We start from the raw sequence: 8,872 nt of genomic DNA, 5'->3' as shown, positions 1-8,872 counted from the left end.
AAGGTCGCCCTGAAACTTTATACCGTGATAAGAGAAACACAACATAATTGGTAGGCTGCAGGTAAACAACGTGTTTATACATCGGCAGTGATTCGAACATGGCCCATACATTGAGAACAAGACCAAACCTATGTATTAGCAGTTGTTGTTTTTGGTCGAACGCTAACTTTTGTGAGTATGTTGTCAGGATATAGGAGAAAGCACACTAACTTTTTACAGCCGGTCTCATTTTTCACTGTAGCATAATAGTACGCCAATTGGAATATGTTCTTCACTATCACGAGGTGCAAGTCGCTAACTTTATGTTGTTAACGGAAACCATGTGGCGGGATTACGGAAGCGAGACTAACAGTGATTATCAACAGTCAAGCAAAGAACAAATAGGCTATCGTTTAATGTACTTCTAATAGGTGACATTTATTAGCAATGATTGTTATAAGCGTACGGTTTTCAACAGCTATAGTAAAATGTCGAATTTCTCTGCTTTTTGCGAAAAGGCGACCGATTTATTTGCGAGAATTTTTTTTACAGATTAAGCAGAATATTTAGAGAGAAAAAAACGAAAAAAAAAACACTCTATCACTGTATCATCGTTTTCAGGTCGCTTGAAATTGTGGAAAATTATTTGAACCATATCGACTTATTAACTAAATGACAATAATTAGCCAAAGTTAATTTATTGCAAGTTCCAAGTGGTCAGAGGTGACCATATAAATTTTAACCTGGGCACATAAATATATTATAGCATATGGTTTGTTTCTAGGCTTTTGTCTTAGCTAATTGACTACGGACATATTTATAACTTGAACATACAGTTTTTCGCTAAATGATCATTATCGATAGTATTCCTGTTCAACAGCGGTTTAACGAAGGACGCCACTTTTTCAAACTAGGGGAACATAGTACGAGCCCCGTATGATCATCTCAAAGCTCAGTTCCTCTTAGATTTTCAGGTACTTTGTATACCAAAGCAGAAACTACCAACTCTCAAACGCACATACCCGATAAGGCGGAGTGGCCTTTCGAGCGTTTCGTGCCGTGAACAACTGACGCTATATAGAATAAGATTTCTAGCCATTATTTGTGATAAGAACTTTACAACAAGCACAGGGACTAATTCATGCGTTACTTGGAATAAGTCTCGAAATGTCAAATCGGAAAGGTGCGACACTTTTAGCAATGATTTTTAGGCTATGATGTAAATATGTCACAACTATGTTAATCATTTGGAAAAATCCTCTTCCATTGGTTGTTAGAAACAAGCCCCGATAGGCCAAAGGTCATTCGACGTTATCCACGATTAAGTGTATAAATCGTCTTCATCGGCGTGGCATGGTCCTCACATGAGGCTGGTAAGGTAGTGCCAACGGTTGTTAAGTGAGCCTCTATGCGGCCATTAAATGAGCCTGTTTTATAGAATCTAGCTTGAGTGATGGGAGCGTATAGTTCTTCGGCGGATGGAAGGACCTGCTCATTGACTCCGCAATTGTTCATTTCCTGTAATATATCCTTGTTGTTGTTCAAGTTGTTGCTATAAAATATACCTCAATGTCGGCTTACGCCCCCTTTTGCTGTAAACTCCAAATGTAATGCCGGGGATATTCTCACCTTGGGCTGAATTATAGAGCATAGCTATTTTCCTCAAAGTCATGCGTTGTGACTAGTCATACGATTCCCTCTAGTATTAACCAATAGGTCGTGTAGCTTTCACTGGGCTGTGAAACGGTAAATATTCTGTATACAATACATCGATCAAGGACCAGGGACTGGTTAATCTAAAAAAATGGTTAGAACCTATGGAGAACACATACATGCTAACGATAGAAGCATAAGCTATAAATATTTTTTTCCCCATACCCTGTACTTATGTTTTCCCCCGATCGGCCCTCAGTGATCAGTCAATCAACAGCCAACAAAATAAGTCAGCTTTAACTGTTAGGCTGTAAAACGACATATGTACTCCTGAACAGGATTACCTCATTTCATTTTCGAAGTTAAGTAACCTGAACGACATTGGGCTCAGGAGAAGGAAACCAAGGAATTTTTTTTCACCATTTTGCCGAATGTTTGTTGAACTCAGAGATTCTCATTAACTCACAATCGATACTGAACAATATGACCCAGAGTCATCAATAGTTCTAACAGCCAAACTAAATAGTAGGCAAAAGATAATAGAATATAGTAGCTACTTAAAATCGTTCAACAGACGCTCAACAACCACTACAAAGATTATTCAGCACAAAAGAAAAAATAATGGATCTTCTCGATAAGATGCGTGCTAGTCACCTGTAAATGTTCCCATGCTTCATTTGGTGGAATGCATAAATAGGGCGTTCCTATGCACGTGATTATGTAAAGGCCCGAGTTAACGAAATCGCGAATGGAGGCAACCAACAGAGGCAAAAGCTCCTACACCGGCGACTTACTAAAGCACCTATCGTTACGAGTGTGTCAAAGCTAATAGAATTGTGGTACAAAAAGGAGTTTAGGATTTTACTCTATCAGAATAGATATAGCTGATAGGTAAAATTTAAGAAAATTAGATTACCGTTTCGTGGAAAGTACTTCAATGGTGTTCCGCCGAGAGGGTATTATTGTTTTGCCAATTTTATTGCTTAGGGAACGGTTTCATATTTATTAGTAGGGCCCAAATAGTAGAAAGTCGTCTGGTCGAACGAACTTTGTAAGCAATGCATAGTACTATCGAGATCCCACTGACTCAAGCGCTGAGCGGAGCATAGCTAAACATGACGGCTAACGCGCTGTCAAATGTTTTCTAGGGTACAGATATGATATTCTAATCGTGCGCATGTAGACAATGATTGAGGACGGTTTGGAACGTCCGGTTTCTGATTGAGAGAAACAACTAGTCAATGGCGCAAATCCTGCCGAAGACACATACAAGTTCGGCAAGACTCGAATAGATACCTCGTACACTACAGTATGTGTGGAAAAAGTTCCAGTCAGTAGCACGAGAAGTATCGCAAAGGCAGCCAATTCTTCGAACTCAGAACGTCACAGCTGCACTTAGAATCCTGTAGGTTGGTGGTCGAATCTAACAAGTGGGTATGCAATTCTGCCAACCTACGTCCACGTTTTGATCGAACTGCAGCATTTTATCTGGTATAGCTGACTGGGTGGTTTTAAGGGCACCTTATGGTAGGGATGCGAATCCGGACACAGGCGGGCAAACTTCGTTTCGTGATGTTAACGTCGATACCGGACGTAAAACTAGAAACTGTATGAGTATTTATCAGCTCTACAAATGAGCTGTTTAAGCACCCCTTCACAGTCGACGAAGCTAGAATTTATTAGAGTTTTAAAGTAGTCCTCATGTGAAGAGCATACTTCGCTCATCAACAAAGCATAGACTAATTTCTTGAAACGAAGAAGGCTTTATTGCACTAGATGGAGACAGGATACAGACTCTAGCGAAACTATAGAGCTACGCAAAACAGCTTATATTCACTTGTACTTCTAACTACATATAGTCACTGATAGATTTAAATTGAACGACGGCAATTTAGCAAGAAGCAACCATACTGCGTGGTCGAAGGGCGTGGGACGTACGGGACGAATAAATGGTTTGTTTTTTTACCAGATATATTTACTATCATTAGTTGAGCTACGTTTATACTACTGTTTATATAGTTTTTGACAAAGGCTATTCGAATTAAGTCTGCCTGACAAATAATATTATATTACAATTTCTGTGTTCACAATCAGATAAGTGGAATTTATATGCCCTTGCTTTCAAAACAGACTGCTCTAATATCGTTATACATGCATGTTCGACTCTAAAGACTAGCAAAAACTTCAAAATTATTCGTTTAATGTAGAAATTGGTTAATTTAAGTTGGGCTAAACTTGTCGTAACGTCGAGAAAATGTTAACCGACCTTAGATTAGACTTCAAACTTTTGAGGCGGTCTTTAAGTCGAAACTTGGACATATTAAGATAGTCACGCCACAACTTATTGGCACACATCACAACCCGCAAAAACAAGAAACACTGCTGAACTCAAAGAGGTCCTTTTTATTGTGGTGCTGGCGATCCGAAACTTGCGCCAAGGGCAAACTGTCACGTTAACGTGGCACAGTCGAGTCTAAATTTAGAACATTTACTTTGGCGGTTAAGCGTCGAAGCAGAAGCGTTCGTCTTGGTCCTTTTATGGACACAAACTAACTTTATCGTTTCATTACACTTAAACGTATGCTTAAGAAAAGCGTCTCAGCAAGTAATGAAATTTATTGAAAACAAATTCATAAAACATTATCCCTGGTAGGAGCCGGTTCCGCGACCTTCGGATTACAAAGCCCCCGCGCTATTTGCCGCGCTACACATACATTCGGCATCTATCCTATTGAATTCTAAATAATTAGTAAAGGGAACTATTTTTCTCCTACACGATTGAAAAGGTGCACAGGTCATACTTCTTTAGTCTCAGACTACACATAGACGCTTGAAAAAAAAACTTTTTTTCAAGAGAAAACTTTTTGTATGATTTTACTAAGAAAGCTAACTACATGAACAAAATAGAAAGAAACAAACGATTTCTCACGAATGTTTTACTCTTAACTGGTGCGTCATTGGCTTGATATATAAGTCATAAAACAGCACGCCCTATTAAGCAATTGGCAAATGTTTGATCTTGATTGTGGCATGCTCGCGAAAACTAACGCAACATATGAGCTCGGAAATCGGCCAAGCAACGATAGCATTAATCAACAAAACACTACGCGCGCAATAGTCGACGCTACGCAAGTAAAGGCAGTGGAAAACACACTGCTTTCATATAAATTCACTTTCATTACCACCTGATATCCTTCTAAAGCTTCGAATGGCTCTGTCCTTGCACTCAATCCGGTAGTGCCCGAAAGATGGCACCCCACGCTTTCGTTCACTCTTCTCGTAACAACAAATTTGTCATCAGAACAACTTTTTCTTGGCTCGTTTGAGGTCTTCTGGTTTCCTATGCTAGCTGCTCACGCCGCACAATTTCGTGAATCTGTTCCGACTGTTCTTAAGGGTATACGTTTCAACTCAGAGCGTTTCGCCAGACACCGCAATATTCAATGAGACTTATAGAATCGTTCAAAGGACGTCTTGCCAAGTCGTCCGTAATAATACGTTTTGCCGTAGGGATGGAAGCAGATGAATCTGATCATAGTCACCGCTAAAAAGCAAAGTATGAAAGAATTATACTTTCACAATGATCGTTTTTATCAGTTACAACAATGTAAAGAATATGCGTTCACTCTTTATTTATGATGATCATATTTAACGGGATCATATGAAATTTTGAGTTACGGAAATATGTCAAAGTGCATCCATTTTGTTCGGTATTAACAATTCACAAACAGAATTCACGGCACCTAATGAGAGCTTGAAATTGACGTTATCCATCAAATCGAACATTTTGAATCGTAATCCATATGTTATTTACAATTACTGCCACCAAAAATCCAACGATTTTTTTCCCATTAACGAAGGAAAATTCTTTCATGTTATTTCTTTATTGCGTCGTCCAAACGTTTGAATGCAGTTGCTAGAGTTTAACTTTTACTTTTGGATTTATATTTTGAACATGACTACCCAGGGAGCACTTATCAACAGCCAGGATGGCCGAATATTGTTGCTGCATGTACCAGCTTCATAATCTGCTATTTCTTTAGACATATTGCGCTTGAAATTACTAAAAACTTGTAACTACCCTCCGAGAAGGCGCAGGACATTTCCGTGCAAACAAGCTGTCCAGTTAGCCTTTTTTGTGAGACATGATTTTTTCAAACTGCATAGACCAAAAACCAATCAAAGGTGGATGTAAACGATTCCCTTTCCTGTTTATTATTGCGGGATCTAATGGAGATCAAAAAGATACTTTAATTTAGGCCTTTTTTTTACATTGAAATCCTCTGTAAGCTACCAGCAATATACAGGAGCGGGTACGCGTAGACTTATTATAATTAAAGCAGAGGTTCCCAGGCGCAAAAATAATCAATACGTGATGCAGCATTTTCTGTCGAAGCACTTCTGAAGCCTCTCTGTATTGATAAAAGTAATTTATTCTCGGCACATCTGTTGTTTTTTTAAAATAGCCCACTTGGTATGCTTTCATTTCAGCGAACAGGGACTAGATCTCAATGTGCGGTTTCCGAGGTCGAGCTTGAAAATTGAATGTGCAACAGATACACCCCATGAGAACTACGTAGTACTTCAAAACGTGATTAAGGCGTTGTGAGATCTGGATAAGATTGGGTTGATTCAAGCAATTACAAAGATCGTGTATGGTGTCAAAAGTTAAACTGATTACGTATGCTGCTATTGAACTATAACAATCGAAAAAATAACAGCCATTCCTTAATCTTAAAATATAGTCTGTCTTTACCAAAACGAAAGCATACACGGGCAAACCACGCCAACTGATTTATAATAATGGGTAATTTAGGACCACGTTAGAGGTCTTTGAGGGGCATGCATAGATGTGGGACCTGCCCGTCATCTAGACGTCTTGAATGCTGTATTGTGATAATAGTATGACACAATTCTGATAGCTTCTGCCTGCGTTCCTATAATGTGGGAACAATTACTAATTTCCTTACCACGCTCCACATATAAGCCCATTCTTCTATTCTTCTGTGTTAGTAAATTTATCGTATATATAGGTATATCTACTTTTTTTAAAAAAATTTTAATCCCCGGTGCTCAGACAGCTTCTGGGTAGCCGTATACCTACCATTCGTATTCTCATATGTTATTTATCTATGACTTGCCGAAGTACATCAATAGTGGGATGTGCTTGGCTTCCATCTGTTCTTCTTCGAGCAAGAAAAGTTTCGTAATTCATGAAAAAAAAGGACTCAAGCCAGTGTTAGATATTTTGCTCAATGGGAGAAGTAGTTGAGACATGGCAATGTGATCTAGCATTGTCATCAAGTAACTAGACTGCATGATTTTGATTGCCGTTCCAGCTCTTGCCAGCAATATGCAAGCCTTTTCTCTCTTAGAGCCTCTTAAAAACTTGAGGTAGCAGATTCCATTCGTTTTCGACGAGCATCTCACAGTAGCGGATGCCCCTGATGTTTATTGCAAGTACTACCATCATGTTAGGCTTAAATTTGATAGGTACTACCACCGAGCTTGATTTCTCTCCAGAATGATACCATTCTCTCGTCTCCGTTTAAAACAACCTTTAGCTACGATCGAATGCTCCAGGCGAGTTCTTTATTGGCTACAGTTCCTCGAACCGCACGTAGAATACGCACGCATTTTCAGTTGGCCTAGAACTCGCAGTGGACCCATTTTTTACTAAGTTTCAGAATTTTTAGTATTTGAAATATAATTTTGTAACATGTTAGGAATAGGAATTTTGACTGATAGAGCTTATAGACTCGGTGTTCTGCTTCAATAAGAAGCCTCTTCGACTGCGGTAAAGCGTGCCTGTCCTTTGGGTCCCGATATTTGGTCACCTCTTTACCGGCTTTGAACTTTTCAATCTCCGTTCTCGGATCGTTCGCATTATTCACGTACTGTATATTCGCTAAAGCTTACCTAATGTCTTCACTGACCTTCGATGAATTTCCGCAGCTTTGTAACCTTCGATAAGTAAGCCATTGAGCGTTGATTTTCAATGATTTCAACGAATATGTTATCTTTTCTAAACTCATTTCTCTTGGAATAAACTAAAATGACCGGGTTTCACTTACAACTTTTTAAGAAACTGGGTTATTTACCGGGCAAATTTTGTCTGCTAGAATCAATAATAATAAAAGTTCTTTAATTTCAAAGCCAAGGGATTCACTCGTAATGGCCCCATATGTCAATTAGATAACTGTTAAGGTCAGGTATTTCACTAGCTTAGTGTTTTTAATGATTGGGATTACCATGAGTTCCCTCTACTTGATCTATATGCTGCTTTTTAAACAATCAGCCATAGCGCATGGAATAGAGGTTGTTTTCTACGTAATATCATGATTATAGTTGTTACTGTCAAATAGCAACAAAGAGTATATTTTTCCACTATATCAATATGTTTGTCATTTTTTTTTATGGTATTATGTTCCAGATGTCTGACTTTGGGAAGCACTGAGGGTTTACGTTTAAATAAAAGAAACGTTAAAAAAAAACAAATCCACACTAGCATACTGTGTGTTAGCAGTGTACTAATAGGGCCAAATATAGGTGGATACGTTACTAACATGATCCATTTTGTATTTGGAGAACGAGTGTTTAGCGTCTTCGTTCTTTGCGATTGGTCAGAACGGATTGTGACAGGATGTCTGTCGTGCCGGGCACGCGTTCACTCGCAAGGCTTGACACTACAAAAAAAACTGTTGTTTCAATGACAGAACGACAAACTCATCATAATAAAATAAACTCATTATAAAACAATAACTTTTTTTTAGCTATTCTACCCATTCATTACTGAATGTATGCTTAACGCTTACCGATAACACTCAACACACGCTTACTATTAGGTAGTCATTTGCGGATCGAAGAAGGAGTATCCTGAAAAGGACCAGTTAGTGGTTTAGGTTCCGGATTAAAGAATGATAATTATATTGAATAGATATTACCCTTAATCACGTTATTTCTAACACGTGTAAAATACTAAAATACCTGGTTTTATCTAGATACGATCTTAGAAACGACGCACAACTAAAAGTCCCAATATAAATGCCATGCCCTCTAATTGTATAGGACATGTCACATGGGGGAACTTGCCTAAGTTTCCTTACGAGAAATTTAGCCATTTAAAGCCTAGTATAAGTTTCACATATGAATCAATTTATAGACTGTAAGTTAATGTAAAGATTTATAGAAACGTGTCACTCTCCCGCGATCGTTTCTATGGCACGCAATGAACAAATTG

The sequence above is a fragment of the Varroa destructor genome, unplaced genomic scaffold (assembly GCF_002443255.2).
Source record: "Varroa destructor unplaced genomic scaffold, Vdes_3.0 BEIS01000005.1, whole genome shotgun sequence".
In the NCBI taxonomy this organism is placed as follows: domain Eukaryota; kingdom Metazoa; phylum Arthropoda; class Arachnida; order Mesostigmata; family Varroidae; genus Varroa; species Varroa destructor.
Note: the sequence above shows the minus strand (reverse complement) of the source record.